Genomic DNA, 18178 nt, shown 5'->3' with positions numbered 1-18178 from the left:
TAGGTGACTCATCTATTGTGGCTATACCACAATGATGTCCCTTAGAAGATCTCCTTATCTTCTTGACCTTGGATACATCATCCTTGTCATAATCATATGCAACCCTAGCATATTTCTTTTTATTGGCCTTGGATGACTCTCCCTTGCCCTTATCATGTGCCACCCTAGCACATGGTCTCCTTTTGACCTTGGAGGGACTAGATCGGTATCCCAAACCCGATCTATCATTGTTGGGTTTTTGACTACCCAACACCATATTTAATCCCTTAGATCCAATAGTGAATCTCTTAAGGAATTTCTCTAAACCATCAAGTTTTTCCTTTAAAGCTTGATTCTCCCTTTCTAGGTTCCTAACCCTAGAGTCAACATGTCCACCTTGGACATTCCTAGACCTACCCTTTCTAGGCATATGTCTCCCCTTCTTGGGATTAATGCCTTGGATCTCCTTAGGTCTACCATTTCTAAATTTATCATGCATAGATTTCTTAGGGTTATGATCCACATTTACCCTACTCCTATCATGATATCTAAATCCAAAATTTTTCATTGCTACATAATGATAATCATTATTTCTCCTAACATGCATAGGAACATAAGAATTTGAATTTGAATTACACTTCAAATTAGGGTATACCTCCCTTACCCTTGAAGCTCCCCCTTGACTTGAGCTCTTCTTCTTCTTCTCCCATTTCTTCAAATGCGCCAACTTCTTGATTTCTTTCTTCTTTGGGCATTTGGTGTGGTAATGACCCATTTCTCCACACGTAAAGCATCTAATGTGCTTCTTCTCCTTCTTCTTCCTACCACTCAAATTAGATTCTAAAGGAATTGAATTGAGTTTAGGAGTTACCTCTTTCTTACCCAAAGGACATCTACTCTTGTAGTGTCCCTTCTTATTGCACCCGAAGCATACTATGTGATCTTTAGACTTTGCTTTGGTGGAGGTGCTTGCTATGTTGACTTCTTCCAAGACCTCTTCTTCATCCTCTTCACTTGTCTTGGATTCTTCTTCAATTCTTGAGGATGTTGATGATACTTCATCCTCCTTCTCCTCCTCGGATGTTGAGCATGGCTCAACTTCCGTTTGCTCCTCTTCAACTTGAGCAACTAGACCCATCTCAATGGGTTCTTCTTCCTCTTGTGTAGGTTTAGGTTCTTCTTGTAGAATCATCTTCACCTTGCTCCATAACTCATGGGCGTTCTTATACTCACCTACACCATTTATCACATGATTAGGCAAAATATCAATCAATATAGATATTACCTTTGAATTTGCCTCCGATCGTGAGGTTTGCTCTTTAGTCCAACGTCGTGGTTGGAGTCTTTTTCCTTTCTTGTCTTTCGGGACTTCAAACGGTTCTTTGACCACCATCATGGTGTCCCAATCCGTGTTGAAGAAAACCTCCATCCTCATCATCCAATACGTGATGTCCCCAAGGCTTCCTCCTTCAAATTTTGGAGGGGCAATAAACCCGGCCATCTTGTGCTTCCTTGGCGGTTAGTCCAACGGAGAGCATCCTCGCTCTGATACCACTTGTTGGGGGATCGGTGGCCTGCTTGAAGGGGGGTTGGATAGACGGCACCCCCAAATCGTTGCTTCCTATGATGTTAGCGCAGCGGAATACAAACAAACACAAATAGAAAGCTAAACACTAAATACAAGAAAGGAAATGCAAACCGCTAACACGTTCGTTTACGTGGTTCAGAGATAACTTGCTCCTACTCCACGGCGTGTCCGTAAGGTGGACGATCACTCAATCCGTCGGTGGATTAGTCCCCGGCAAACTCCGGCTAGCTCAACCTCCTTGTGGGTGGAGAAACATCACCACAACACTCACCAACAACACTTGGACGTAAGGGAACCTTGAGTACTTTGGTGACTACTAATTAGGCTTTAACTAAGTCTAATTTCGTCGCCTTGGCCGGCCATACCAAGCTCCTTCTTATAGAGCTTGGAACAAATCAGAACCTGATTTGCCCGTTACCAGTCGACTGGTCCTTGCACCAGTCGACTGATGCCAGCCCAACGGCTCTCTCAACGGCTATCTGCTACAGTGCATCAGTCGACTGGTCCATACACCAGTCGACTGCTACAGTACGCTACAGTAACTGCTACAGTGCGCTACTGTAACTGCTGCATTGCCGCTACAGTGAAACCCTAAAACTAGGATTTTACTCCGAGTACAATCTCTCATGCACTCGTACCCTCACGACTCATTTGACTCTTCTTTGCAACCTTGACCTCTTGCCTTCAAGCCTACTTCCTTTGGCTCTCGTCCCTCGGATGCATCCAATCCCGCGGCTCGTCCCCAATGTCATCCTTCGCGTATGCCTCGAAGTCGCTTCCCTCGGCCCTTGTCCTCGCTGCCTTGTCCACGGTCCCTCGGATGCTCCATCCTTCACCGGACCCGAAGCCGTCAACCTGAGTCACATGTGTATCCTGCAGTCCTACACAACTCAAGTACACATATCAAATAACAAGGGTAAACCTAACTTAAACCCTTTGCCCAAACACCAAAACACATGGTCCCACGAACCATTGGGATTGCTCCAACAATATGGACCATAGTCCAGATCGGATTTATACTCCCCACTGAAGAAGGTGTGCCCATCGCCTGTGACAAGTGGGATACACAAACAAGGAGACAAATTGAGGCAGCCGCAAAAGCAACATGTACTCTCCTATGCAGACTAACAAATTCAGAGCTATATCGAGTTGGAAAGTTCAACAATGCTAAGGAGCTTTGAGAGAAGTTGATCAAGCTTCATGAGATTCCTTCAGAGCCAGAAGACTAAGTCGAACTTGAGTTTGAATCTAAGTATGAATCTCCAGAGTCAACCTCCGAACCAGGCTTAGAAGAATCAGATCAGACCGATTTCATAGCACTGATGGCCAAGGAAGAGATAGCTGAATCTGAGTCTAAATTCGAGATGATAATAGTCAAGGGGGAGAATTCTATCATGGATCTAAAAGGTAAAATTATAAATTCAAATTGTAAATTTCACATAACTTGTTTTAAGTGTAGGGAGAGAGGGCACTATAGAAACAAGTGCCCTACTTGTAAGATTCGGCCGGCACAACCGGAGGAGAAGGAGAAATCGATCTGGAAAGGGAAGAAGCACATTGAATGGACCAAGTGCAAACGAATGTGTCACTGCAAAAGTCAATGCCTAGAAAGAAGACCCAAGAATCTAGAGGGAGAAATCAAGGTAAGTAAATTTACATTACATGAAAATTTAATTTTTGCAACACATGTATGTGCCCTAACTAATCCTGCTTGCTCTAGTATAAATTTCTTTCGAAAATTAGATATGCATGCTAATACTGTAATGAATAAAGTTGATTCAAGTCTAAATAAGAATAACTCAAAATTGTTTAATAAAAATAAGAAATTAACTCTTAGAAAATTAGAAATATAAAATAATATTTTAAAAGATAAAATTGATAAATTAGAAAAGATTGTTAACCAAATCACAAAATCTAGATTTGGATTACAAGTCTAAGGTGAAACTTAAACTCTACAACTGAAGCTATATTCAAGTGCGTTTTAATTATGAAATCAATCAATAAACACTAAATTAATCAGTAAACTTAAAACTCAACATAAAAGTTAACTTAAAATTGTAACTTGTTAACTTAACTAATAAATGTTTGATTTGTTTGATCCATGCATAATTACCATGAATATGCATATAAGTAATTAATTGATAAATGTCATTCATGATTAATAATTGCTTAATCTAGATTAGGATAGATAAGAGTCCCCTCGGGGCGGTGCGATTGTTAAGGCATGGGGTGTTGCCACATGAGGTCTTGGGGTCGAAACTCAGCGTGACCGAGCATAACCTCCCTCATGTCTTGGCCATTTGCACTAATGACTAGTAGTCACCCGTGATTTACCTCCTCCGTGTTGGCCTAGGGACGGGTTGGCGGGGGCGCTAGGGGCGAGCGAATCGCCTTTTTGCCACATAGATTAGGATAGATAAGGACTTAGACTTGATTCACACTTGACTAGTTAGACCGAGGAGTTTCAGAAAGGAAATTAAATATCTAATTTTTTTGAAAGGTTTTGTCTAGAAGTGGTGGATGATCTTATACCCAAGAAGGCCTAGTACCTTGTCATAACCTGGAAGCCAATCACTGTAAAATCTTAGTCTAACTCAATTGTAAATCAATCTATAGATTGAAATTTAAATTGAAAATTAAATTAACCATCTCACAAAACTATTAAGATTCCCTAATTGAAAATATAGAAAAATGTGAGATGGTCCTAGGTTTAAAATATAAAGTAGCTAACCAAATCTAAATTAATTAAACTCAATTAAGTTAATTAAAATTAATTCAATTAACTTAACTTAATTAATTTCAAAATCTTAATTTCAAATTATAATTATTTCCAAATCATAATTAAATTATAATTATTTTCAAATCATAATTAATTTTAAAATGTTAATTATTTTCAAATCATAATTAAATTATAATTATTTTCAAATCATAATGTTAATTATTTTCAAATCATAATTAAATTATAATTATTTTCAAATCATAATTAATTATAAAAAGTTAATTAGTTTCAAATTATAATTAATTTTAAAAGTGTAATTAATTTTAATTAATTCTAAAATCCTTAATTAAAGTAAATTATTTTCAAATGATTTAATTTTCAAAATCTTAATCATAATTATTTTAAAATATTATTTAAAAAGTTTTAAAATTCAAATTACTCAAACGTATATGTTTTTAAATTCAAACTTAATTATTTTGAAACTCAAATTTAAAATACTTTTGTCTTCAACATTTTGAAATCATTCAAAATTCAAACTTATACTTTACTTTTAAAATCTAAATTTAACTTAAATTATTTTTGAAATATACCTCAATATCATAAATATTTTTCAAAGTTAAAGATAAAATCAACCTAACTTAACTCCGTCTCACATACACTTATAAGCTAAGCATGGTTGATAATCTAGAAGGGATGAGATGGAAAATTAGGAAAATAAATAATAACTTTTTTATTATTTTACATGCTTGGACTCTAGGATTCCCAAACTAAAATCACTTAATTAAATTTTTGGCATTAATTAAGGGGGAGTGAAGGAAGGTTAAGACATTAATTTTTATTTATTTTAAATATTGTTTTTAAAAGTTAAATTTTTCAAAAGTTCAAAATATTTCTGGAAGAGGAAATTCATTTTTTTTAAAATATTTTTGAAAAGATAAAAACTAAGTTTTGGATAAAGTATTTTTCAAAGAAATCATTTACTTAGCTAAGTATTTTTATCAAAATATTTTTAAAACTAAGTTTTTATCAAAATATTTTTAAAACTAATATTCTTAAAGCTAAATATTTATCAAAATATTTTTAAAGCAAAAGTATTTTTATCAAAAGCTTTTTAAGCTAAGTACTTAACTAAGTTTTTATCAACTTTTTTTAAAGCTAAGTACTTAACTCAATTTTTATCAAATTTTTTAAACTAAGCTTTAATCAAAATTCTTTTTAAGCTGAATACTTTTAACTAAGCCTTTTTTAAAACCTCTATAAAGTTAAGTATTAAAGCTAAGTTTTTATCAACTTCTTTTTAAAGCTAAGTGCTTAACAAAGTTTTTCAAAGAGTTTAGCTAAGTGTTTCTCCAAACAATTATTTTCAAAACTAAAATTTAGCTAAGTTTTTTTGAAAAATCTATGACAGTTTCAAAACTTAAGATTAGCTAAGTTTTTTTTTCTAGCTAAGTAATTTTCAAAGCTTAAGTCTATCTAAGTTTTTGTTGAAAAAGCTAAGTATTTTTAAAAAATTTCTAATTTAGCTAAGTGTTTTCAAAGAAATTATTTTCAAAGTTAAGTTTAGCTAAGTGCTACCCTTCAAGGGGAGCTTCAAATTAAACAAAGTAAAAACTCTTTTGTCAAACAACCTTTTCTCCTTTTTAATATATGTCAAAAGGGGAGAGAAAAGTTAAAAATTAAGAGTTAAACATAATTTTTATAAAAGGGGGAGTATAAGGGAGTTTTTTTTTTTACAAATTATTGTATTTATGCTCATGCTTAAATTCCTTTATTTATTGTTATGTTTTACTTAACTTTGAACTGTGCTGCCATAATAAAAAAGGAGGAGATTGTTGGTGCAGGAAGCATCTGACGATCGAACCTGGGTTTTGATTATGTCAAAGGTCTAAAGTTAAGTTGTCTTGTTATCTAACAAGGTTGATTGAGCTTCCAGGAAAAGTCCTAAGTATTCTTAGGCAAAAGTCCTAGTGGATTCTAGGCAAGTGGAAAACCCTAGGGGGTGGTAACCCTATGTCATAGGGGGTGGTAACTATAGGTGATGGAAAGTCCTAGTTGTGATTAGGTAGGTGGAAAACCCTAGGGGGTGGTAACCCTAGGCTGTAGAAAACCCTAGGGGGTGGTAACCCTATGTTGGGTTCTTCGGGCCGCGAAAACCGCTTTTTCGCGTCGCGGAAACCCCGAGTCACCCAAAGCCATGGATCTCGTGCAAAGATTCGTAAACAAAATTTTCGAAAAACCTTTTCTTGTACGAGTTTGTAAAAACTTTAGATCTACACTAAAGTTAAGATCATTACCCTTGTAGCGAAGCCTTTCGCGTTCCCGCTTGTCCAAGATGTCGCCGGATCTCTAGTTGTCAAAGTAGACAACCTCTATATGTATCCACACGGACACAAGTAGAAGGAGATGACCAAAACACAAGGTGTGCTAGCACCAATGGAGTGTTCGGCCAAGGAATGAGAGAAGGAGAAGAGAGAGCACCCAAGGGAGAAGAAGAGTGAATGAATCAAATGAGAGGAAATTCAAAAAACCCCTTAGCCATCAAGTGGCCGGCCACTCTAGGAGGTGTAACCCCCACATTAATTCCAATTAATGTGGAGACCATTAAGAGTTGTAACCCCCATGAGGTGGCACTCTAGGATGATGTGGATCAACACTATTGGTCCACATCTTGCCACCTCACTAAATGACATGGCAACAAGTGTAACCTCCTCATTTAATGTGGGTCGGCCACATTAAATGCTATGGAGGCTTGTAACCTCCATGAGGTGGCACACATTGATGATGTGGAGCAATCCTATTGGTCAACATCTTGCCAACTCACTAGTGATGTGGCAAAAAGTCAAGTCAAACATGACTTTTTCCTCTTCCTCTCAAATCAAGTCAAACTTGATCAAATCTCTCTCATGGTTGATCTAATCCAACCATATGATTCAAGCCAACTTAATATAATGAATCTAATTTATTAAATTAAGTTGATTTAATGAGTCATAATCTAAATTAGACTCATTGAATACATGAATAAACTTGAGTCCAACTCAATTAGCCCAATTTGGATTACTCTTAATCCAATATGATTCATCAAATGAATCTAATCCTCTTGGTTCATCATATAAACCAAATCTCCATCTAATTGTCCTTAGTGTGTGACCCTATAGTTCTTGTAACGTTGGCAATGCCCTAAACCCATTTAGGAGCATAAGTAATGAGCGGTATCTAGCAACACATCATTACTACCCAAGTTACAAGAATGTCGAGATCCAACATCACCTTGTGACTACTAATTGTGACTCATCACAATATATGACATTGTCCTTCTATCCTAGACATCTAGATTGATCAATATGAGGCATAGACTGTGTCATCCTCTAATCAATCTAAATCTTGAACTCCAAGTAGACTCACTCGATCAAATGAGCTCAACATCTAATGTTGACTTATTTGGGCATGGTCATGCACTTCGTGGTCTAACTCTATCAAGAATATTGATGTCGCTCCCGTCATATGGGAGGGATAGATCCCATCTACATCACTCACATCCCTTTGCATAATTTGTTACATACCCAGTAATCGCCTTTATAGTCCACCCTGTTACGGGTGACGTTTGACGAAACCAAAGTACATAACTCCTTATGTAGGGATCCATGGTGACTTCAGATCTAAGGACTAATAGTCATACTAATAGCCACATGAGAAAGTATATGACACTCATATAACGATCCATGATACTTTCTCATGGCGGGTCATTCAGTATACATTCTCCAATGTATACCCATGTGTCAGCTTGATATCTCTATATCCATGACTTGTGAGATCAAGTCATCGAGCTGACCTACATGCTAGTCTTATTACATTAACATTGTCCCTGAATGTTAATACTCGACTAGGAATGATTTAGAGTAGTGTTCCCTATATCATCTCACTATCGATTCAACTAATCGATTGATATAGGTATGAACCTTCTACTCAAGGACGCTATTATACTTAGTCTATTTGGCACTAATACAAATAAGTATAATAACCAAACAAATGCCTTTATTAATATACAAGAATATGATACAATGAGTCCATACAATCATCAAATAATTGGCTCTAGGGCTCTAACTAACAATCTCCCACTAGCACTAGTGCCAATCAGTATAGGCTCTAAGGCCTAATGACCTAGTGTGACCATCATGCTTCCTTTGTGCCAAAGCCTTGGTCAAGGGATCTGCGATATTAGCTTCTGTAGGTACTCTGCAAATTTTCACATCTCCTCTATCGATAATCTCTCGAATGAGATGGTAGCGCCGTAGTATGTGCTTGGTCCGCTGGTGTGAGCGAGGTTCCTTCGCCTGTGCTATAGCTCCATTGTTGTCACAATAGAGCTCAACTGGATCAGCGATACTAGGAACCACCCCAAGTTCAGTGATGAACTTGCGGATCCAAACTGCCTCCTTTGCTGATGCAACAATATACTCGGCCTCTGTTGTAGAATCACCTACTGTGTCCTTGAACTCTTCCACTCACGGCACCACCATTTAAGCAAAACACGAACCACACTGCGATCGGTAATCATCCCGATCGGTGTGGAAGTTAGCATCATTGTAACCCTTTACGGTTAGCTCATTGCCTCCATATATCAAGAAATATTCTTTAGTCCTTCGTAAGTACTTAAGAATATTCTTGACCGCTATCGATGACTTTCACGGACTGATATCTGCTCGTCATGCTCAAAGCATCGAGACATCAGTCCAGTACATAGCATGGCGTGCATGATCGATCCTATGGCTGAGGCATAAGGGATCGATCCATGCGATCTCTCTCTCTCTAGAAGAGGGACCTTGAGTCTTGAAAGACTCACGCCATGTGACATCGGCAATCCTTCTTGGAATTGCATGGCAAACCGAAGGAGTACCTTGTCAATGTATGTACTCTGACTTAGGCCAAGCAATCTCTTAGATCTATCTCTATAGATCTGTATCCCTAGAATGCGGGATGCCTCTCCTAAGTCCTTCATTGAGAAGCAACTCCCTAGCCAAGTCTTGACAGACTGAAGCATAGGGATGTCCTTCCCAATGAGTAGTATGTCATCCATATACAATATGAGGAAGACAACTATGTCCCCAACAACCTTCTTGTAGACACAAGGCTCATCTTCGTTCTTGATGAAACCAAACTGTTTGATCACATCATCGAATCGAAGATTCCAGCTCCGAGAAGCTTGCTTTAGTCCATAAATGGACCTATGCAGCTTGCATACTCTACTAGTATGTTGTGGATCTACAAAACCCTCAGGTTGTGTCATGTACACATCCTCGAGTAGGTTTCCATTCAGAAACGCGGTTTTGACATCCATCTGTCATATCTCATAGTCATGGTAGGCTGCAATAGCAAGCATGATCCGAATGGACTTAAACATCGCCACTGGAGAAAAGGTTTCATCATAGTCAATACCATGAATCTGCTTGAAACCTTTAACTACCAAGCGACCCTTATAGATAAGTCCATCCATGTCAGTCTTTCTCTTAAATACCCACTTGCACCCAATGGGTTTTACCCCTTCAGGTGGATCAACCAAAGTCCATACTTGGTTGGTGTACATGGATTCCATCTCGGATCTCATGGCTTCTAGCCATTTCTCAGAATCTGGTCTTATCACAGCTTCTTGATAGGTGGTAGGCTCATCCTCTATGAGCACAATGTCATCATGGTCAGACAAGAGAAAAGAGTATCTCTCAGGCTGACGACGTACCCTATCAGACCTGCGAAGAGGTATGTCTACTTGAACCGGTTGTTGTTCCTCAACTCCTTGTGGAACAACATCATCCTCAACACTTTGTGGTTCCAGTTCAATTTCCATTGAGGCATCAGTGCTATTGTTCGCATCTTGAACTTCTTCAAGATCAAACGTGCTCCCACTAGTCTTTCTAGAAACAAAGTCCCTTTCTAGAAAGACCCCAGTCTTTGCCACAACTACCTTGTGCTGACTGAGAATGTAGAAGTAATATCCCTTAGTTTCCTTGGGATATCCAATGAAATAGCACTTGTCGGATTTGGGTCCTAACTTGTCTGAGACTTGACGTCTAACGTAAGCTTCACAACCCCAAATCCTCATGAAAGACACCTGGGCATCTCTCCCAATCCATATCTTATATGGTGTCTTTATTACGGCCTTGGATGGAACTCGGTTGAGAATGAAAGCTGCCGTGTCTAGAGCATATCCCCATAGATATGTCGGAAGATCTGTGTGACTCATCATAGATCGTACCATATCTAATAAGGTACGATTCCTCCTTTCGGATACACCATTCCACTGTGGTGTTCCAGGAGGAGTGAGTTGGGATAGAATCCCACACTCAGCTAAATAGTCACGAAACTCATGGCTAAGGTATTCTCCACCTCGATCTGATCGAAGTATCTTAATACTCTTGCCAAGCTGGTTCTGTACTTCATTCTTGAATTCTTTGAACTTTTCAAAGGATTCCGACTTATGTGTCATCAAGTACACATAACCGTATCTACTGAAGTCATCAGTAAATGTGATGAAATACATATAACCGCCTTTAGCAGCAACATTGAAAGGGCCACATACATCACTATGTATGAGTCCTAACAAATCAGTTGCTCTCTCGCTGTGCCCACTAAAAGGAGTCTTGGTCATCTTGCCTCGTAGGCATGACTCGCATATCTCATATGATTCAAAATCAAATGAGTCCAACAAGCCATCCTTATGGAGTTGGGATAAGCGTTTGTCATTTATATGACCTAAGCGACAGTGCCAAAGGTAGGTTTGGTTCATGTCATTAGACTTGAACCTCTTGGTATTTACGTTATAGATAGGGCTTTCAAGGTCTAGAATATAGAGTCCGTTTATCAGAGGTGCACTACAATAGAACATATCGTTTAAGTAGACGGAACAACATTTGTTCTTTATAATAAACGAGAAACCTTTCTTGTCCAAACAAGAAACTGATATAATGTTCTTAGTTAATGCAGGCACATAACAACAATCGACTAACTCTAGTACAAGCCCAGAGGGCAGAGATAGAAAATAAGTCCCTACAGCAACAGCAGCAACCCGTGCTCCATTGCCTACTCGTAGGTCTATCTCGCCCTTTGTCAATACTCTGCTATTTCTCAGTGCTTGTACATTAGTACAAATGTGCGAAGCACATCCAGTATCTAATACCCACGACGAAGAAATAGAGAGGTTGACTTCTATAACATTTATACCTGAAGTAGAAATCTTATTTCTCTTCTTGTTAAGATCTTCCAGGTATCCTGTGAAGTTCCTCTCGTGCCTACCTTGTCCTTGATATAGTTGGCGAAGATGTTCAACCATATCGTAGCACACATCAACTCATGTTGCTTCGAAGCTCGAGTTCATGGTTGCGAGCATTAGGCAGGACACATCTAATCGTCATCTTGATGCTTCTTGTAAGCATCCGGTCAGCTGGCGGTGGTAGGAGGAGCCTCCGGAATGGGCTGCTCGAGACGTACATTCTTGAGTGAGAACTATTCTCAGGTTCCTGTACCAGTCCAGGAAATTTGCTCCGTTGAGCTTGCCCTTCTTAAGGACAGAACGTAGGGAGAAAGAGTTCATATTCGACGTCATGGTTATCTACAACAGAAAAATTTGCAGAAATAAATATCATATTCTTAAAATCATTTAATTAGGCCTTTAATTAAATGATGCTCCCACTGAATTCTATAATTTTTGTGGGACAAGATCCACATCATACTAATCCTTGAGTTAGCTTTGGCTAATACGCCCAAGGCTTAGCATGATCGGTAGGTAACGATTACCAATTACATCTCTATGCAACTCTTGTTTATAGAATCAATATCCGCATTTATATTAAAACTCGAGTTAGCTTTGGCTAATACGCCCGAGAGTTAATATAGATGTGATTTTGACCTATCTTTTCCAACCGTTGGAATAATGCCTATAGTTGACTCGATCCAACCGAGTAACTAGGAATACTCAATCTAATTGAGTTTGTATTCACCCATGCGTTGATAGGCGGGACCAAGATTGTCCCTCCGTACCCTACCAAGATAATATGTATTGCTCTGCTTTGGCAGATTCAACAATACATGTGATCGAGGTAGTGATAGGTATCACGACACGGTTAGGCATTTAGAGTTGGTTCGATCGAGATCTAATCTAATAGAAAAAGGATGCACCTTGTGCACGACTTAGATCTAATCTAATCGCAAGGGTGCATCATGTGCACAACTTAGATCTAATCTAATCGTAAGGCACTAATTAATTAACTACTTATTAAATATGCATCACATACACAAGCAATTAATTAATCTATTTGTGATTTAGTCATGGCCCTACTACGATCTTCTCAAGCCAATGAGAAGATCGAATGGTCAACCTAGGGTCAACAGCTTCTCCAAGCTCCTCCCTTGGACCACCTTGTGTTGCTCGTGCTCGCCTCGGAACTCCGTCTCGTGTGGACCCTCCACCGCTCCAATTTGTACATTACAATTTGAAACTCGAGTTACATTCGAGTCTAAATCTAATTTACAACAAGAATAAAAGAGAAGGCACGACGCGCAGGTCGCGAATATACACAAACACATAACGGCACGCAGACCGTATTATGAATTACAACACAATCCAATCATATTGGGTTTTTGGGCCATGACTATCACAAAATTAATATATAATTCAAAATTATATATTTTTCATAATTTTCTGTATTTTAAAAATTAATTTTTACAATTTTACGAGTAAAATTTCCTGGCGGACCCGTTTAGCGGTTTCGGATCCCCTTGCGGGGCCAGGGGCAGCGCCCCTACCCGCGATCTAACCATCGCGAGGGTTCCTTTGCGATCCAACAGCGCCTAAACCCGCTGTCCCAAAACGATTTGGGCCGAGACATTGCCGTTTCGGAAAAATCTTCCCGGCGGGTTCATTTTTAGCGATTTCGGGTGCAACCGCGGAGCAAATCCCCTTGCGGGGTTAGGGGCAGTACCCCTACCCGCGATCTAACCATCGCGAGTTTCTCCTAAGCGATCTAAAGGCACCCAAGCCCGCTGTCCCCAAAAATTTTGGGGCGAAATGAAACCGTTTTGGAAAAATCTTTCCGGTAGCCGAAGCCTACAAGTGCCGAGACACTTGTGCTTCGCTTCTACGGAAAAATTACCCATAAAAACTCAAAAACCATAATTTTACAGAAAATTACAGAAACTTTAGTTTTCATAAAACCAAAAATAAACTCGTACAAGCCTTGCACGTGGCTCTGATACCACTGTTGGGTTCTTAGGGCCGCGAAAACCGCTTTTTCACGTCGCGGAAACCCCGAGTCACCCAAAGCCATGGATCTCGTGCAAAGATTCGTAAACAAAATTTTCGAAAAACCTTTTCTTGTACGAGTTTGTAAAATCTTTAGATCTACACTAAAGTTAAGATCATTACCCTTGTAGCGAAGCCCTTCGCGTTCCCGCTTGTCCAAGATGTCGCCGGATCTCTAGTTGTCAAAGTAGACAACCTCTATATGTATCCACACGGACACAAGTAGAAGGAGATGACCAAAACACAAGGTGTGCTAGCACCAATGGAGTGTTCGGCCAAGGAATGGGAGAAGGAGAAGAGAGAGCACCCAAGGGAGAAGAAGAGTGAATGAATCAAATGAGAGGAAATTCAAAAAACCCCTTAGCCATCAAGTGGCCGGCCACTCTAGGAGGTGTAACCCCCACATTAATTCCAATTAATGTGGAGACCATTAAGAGTTGTAACCCCCATGAGGTGGCACTCTAGGATGATGTGGATCAATACTATTGGTCCACATCTTGCCACCTCACTAAATGACATGGCAACAAGTGTAACCTCCTCATTTAATGTGGGCCGACCACATTAAATGCTATGGAGGCTTGTAACCTCCATGAGGTGGCACACATTAATGATGTGGAGCAATCCTATTGGTCCACATCTTGCCAACTCACTAGTGATGTGGCAAAAAGTCAAGTCAAACATGACTTTTTCCTCTTCCTCTCAAATCAAGTCAAACTTGATCAAATCTCTCTCATGGTTGATCTAATCCAACCATATGATTAAAGCCAACTTAATATAATGAATCTAATTCATTAAATTAAGTTGATTTAATGAGTCATAATCTAAATTAGACTCATTGAATACATGAATAAACTTGAGTCCAACTCAATTAGCCCAATTTGGATTACTCTTAATCCAATATGATTCATCAAATGAATCTAATCCTCTTGGTTCATCATATGAACCAAATCTCCATCTAATTGTCCTTAGTGTGTGACCCTATAGTTCTTGTAACGTTGGCAATGCCCTAAACCCATTTAGGAGCATAAGTAATGAGCGGTATCTAGCAACACATCATTACTACCCAAGTTACAAGAATGTCAAGATCCAACATCACCTTGTGACTACTAATTGTGACTCATCACAATATATGACATTGTCCTTCTATCCTAGACATCTAGATTGATCAATATGAGGCATAGACCGTGTCATCCTCTAATCAATCTAAATCTTGAACTCCAAGTAGACTCACTCGATCAAATGAGCTCAATATCTAATGTTGACTCATTTTGGCATGGCCATGCACTTCGTGGTCTAACTTTATCAAGAATATTGATGTCGCTCCCATCATATGGGAGGGATAGATCCCATCTACATCACTCACATCCGTCTGCATAATTTGTTACATACCCAGTAATCGCCTTTATAGTCCACCCTGTTACGGGTGACGTTTGACGAAACCAAAGTACATAACTCCTTATGTAGGGATCCATGGTGACTTCAGGTCTAAGGACTAATAGTCATACTAATAGCCACATGAGAAAGTATATGACACTCATATAACGATCCATGATACTTTCTCATGGCGGGTCATTCAGTATACATTCTCCAATGTATACCCATGTGTCAGCTTGATATCTCTATATCCATGACTTGTGAGATCAAGTCATCGAGCTGACCTACATGCTAGTCTTATTGCATTAACATTGTCCCTGAATGTTAATACTCGACTAGGAATGATTTAGAGTAGTGTTCCCTATATCATCTCACTATCGATTCAACTAATCGATTGATATAGGTATGAACCTTCTACTCAAGGACGCTATTATACTTAGTCTATTTGGCACTAATACAAATAAGTATAATAACCAAACAAATGCCTTTATTAATATACAAGAATATGATACAATGAGTCCATACAATCATCAAATGATTGGCTCTAGGGCTCTAACTAACACCCTAGGCTATGGAAAACCCTAGAGGGTGGTAACCCTAGGTCCTAGGGGGTGGTAACCCTAGGCGGAAAGTCCAATCGGTTTGGAGGATCTGCCTACCAATAGGTAATCTCTTCTGAGAGGAGTAGGTGAGGACGCGTTCCCCTATGAGGGAACAGTAGGCGTCGGTTCGACCTAGGGTTTCCGAAGGAAATCCGAAGTCAAAACCGTATAGTTCGAAGGTTGTCCAATCATTGATTCAATTCCTATATTTGTCTAACTCTATTTTGTAGGAAGACTAATGATTCTGTAGGTTGATGTTTAGCCTAGATCGGTTGACCGAACCTGGGGATCGGTTGACCAAACCTCCAAGCAAACATAGCAGAGTTCCAACGAGTGGGTCGGGTTTGACCGAGGGATCAGTGGACTGAATCTCGGGATCGGTCGATCGAACCAGGGATAAGCGGTGATATGGCCGAGTTGAGTTGATCGGATTAGATGTGCTGGGGATCGATCTACTGAATAACGAGATCTGTCAACCGAACGAAGAAAGTATATTCGAGCAGAAGAACCAGAAGGTGGACCGATTCAGGCGGGATCGATCGACCGATCGACGGCGAATCAAACCTGATCCCGAGATCAGGGGATTTGGATCAGATCAAGCTCGGTTATAAAAGGAGGGCTTGACCAAGTGCTTCAACAACAATTCTTGAAGAACAACTTGAGTTCTTGCGCGTACTCCGAAAATGTCTAAATGATGCTCCGACGACGATCAAGCTAGAAGTTCTATTTCTCTAAGTCGTTGGTAACAAGTTTAATTTTGAACAATACTTGTAAACTACATATTTGTACTTGTAATCAATTTCTGAATCTATAATGATTGCCCAATGAAAGCGATCAATGATCGCGGACCTTGGAATAGAAGTCACCACAGGCTCTGAACCAAGTAAAAGAAAGCTTGTTAGCGTTGCTTGTCTTTCATTATTTCGTTGCGTATTCTGTGTGTTTTCTGAAATGAGTAAAAAAGCAACGTGTGCTATTCACCCCCCTCTAACACGTCTACAATCCTATAATATGAGCAGCCACTAGAAGAGGAGTTGTAGGGTAACAATTTTTGCATTACCTAAGTTGTTGTCCAACTTAGTTAATTAAACGCTATGAGATTAATTTGAGGTAATTGATTCATGATAGATTGTCAGTTAGTTGATTAAATACATAAAATGAATGAGTGGTTGTATTAATCTCAACTGTGGAGCTCACTGATTGGCTGGCACACGTCACAGTCCAGACGATCGGGTGAGTTCAAGCGCCCGGAGGTGGATAAAGTTCACCGAATAGAGCTTCGCTAAGGTGACGCCACGTCGGCCTTGTGGGGGCACCTAGGATCGGTCCAGTCACCCAGATAGGGCTATAAAAAGAGGGTTCGACTAGCACCTCAAGATAACAATTCCAAACGACTTCTCTACTTGGGAGCTACTTCAGAATCCACTCTACGACGCCGAAATGCTACTCTGACGACAATACACAAGCCTTAAACTTCTAAGTCATCAGTAAAATAGCTGTTTATTTACATTTGTACTTTCAATTATATTCATTTATAATTATTCGAATTATTAGTGGATTGCTCAACGAAAGTAATCAACAATTGTAGACCTTGGAGTAGGAGTTGTCACAAGCTCTGAACCAAGTAAAAGAAAAGTGTTAGCGTTTATTTTCTTTTGCTATTATCTTTATTCTGTCGTGTTATTCTATTCAAGTTTTTATGAAAATGTAAAAAATCCATGAGCACTATTCACCCCTCCTGCACTTTCAATCCTACCGTCTATTCACGATGTTCTTACTCACAAAATAATTATTCTAATTTTAATTTATTTAAATTTCTCAAAACTTTATAGGCATCTATTTTAGATGCCCATAGTGCATTTCAAGGAAAAGAGTTAAGAGCATATTGATAATGTTCCTATTTCCCAATGGTGGCTGATTAGATGTAGTTTGTTGAGGATATCCTTAATCCTCACGAGAAGCTGGGATATCATTTCTCCGTCCTACATTTTTATATTAAGTAAAATATTTAATAACAAATCACATTTAGCTACTTAGCATCGCTCGTGCCTTTATGTAGCTCAATCAGCTTGTCCCAGAGTTCTTTTTGCTCTCAAACGGTTTGACCAGGTTGAATTCCTTCTTGGTCAGTCCACATTGAAGAGTGCTCAATGTTTTTGAATCAACTTGTACCTTTTTCTTCATCTCTGGGTTCCAGCTCTCTAGTTCAAGAGGTACTTTTGTTACATCATCTATTGGCACCTTGTAACCTCATCAGATGGAAAACCATTGGTCAATGTCTATGTTGGATCGATCGCACGTGAGAAGGGGGGGGGGGGTGAATCACGTGGTTTTCAAAATTTTTCTTTCGATTTTAAAAATAGAGTAGAGTATGCAGTAGAAAATTAAAATGAAAACCACACCAGAAGACACGAGCGGTTTATTTGGTTCGGAGCCTACAACGACTCCTACTCCAAGACCCAGGTCTCATGGATCTATCGACGGGTAATCCACTAAAGGCCTCTTCCGGTACCTCCGAAAGAGGAAATCGAGTACAAAGAAAGTTAGAACAAGTGCAACACACTACACTTGTCCTTTTGTTGTAATCAAGTACACAAATGAAAAGTTACTGACACTTTTAGAAATAG

This window comes from Zingiber officinale, chromosome 5B (assembly GCF_018446385.1).
Source record: "Zingiber officinale cultivar Zhangliang chromosome 5B, Zo_v1.1, whole genome shotgun sequence".
NCBI lineage: Eukaryota > Viridiplantae > Streptophyta > Magnoliopsida > Zingiberales > Zingiberaceae > Zingiber > Zingiber officinale.
Note: the sequence above shows the minus strand (reverse complement) of the source record.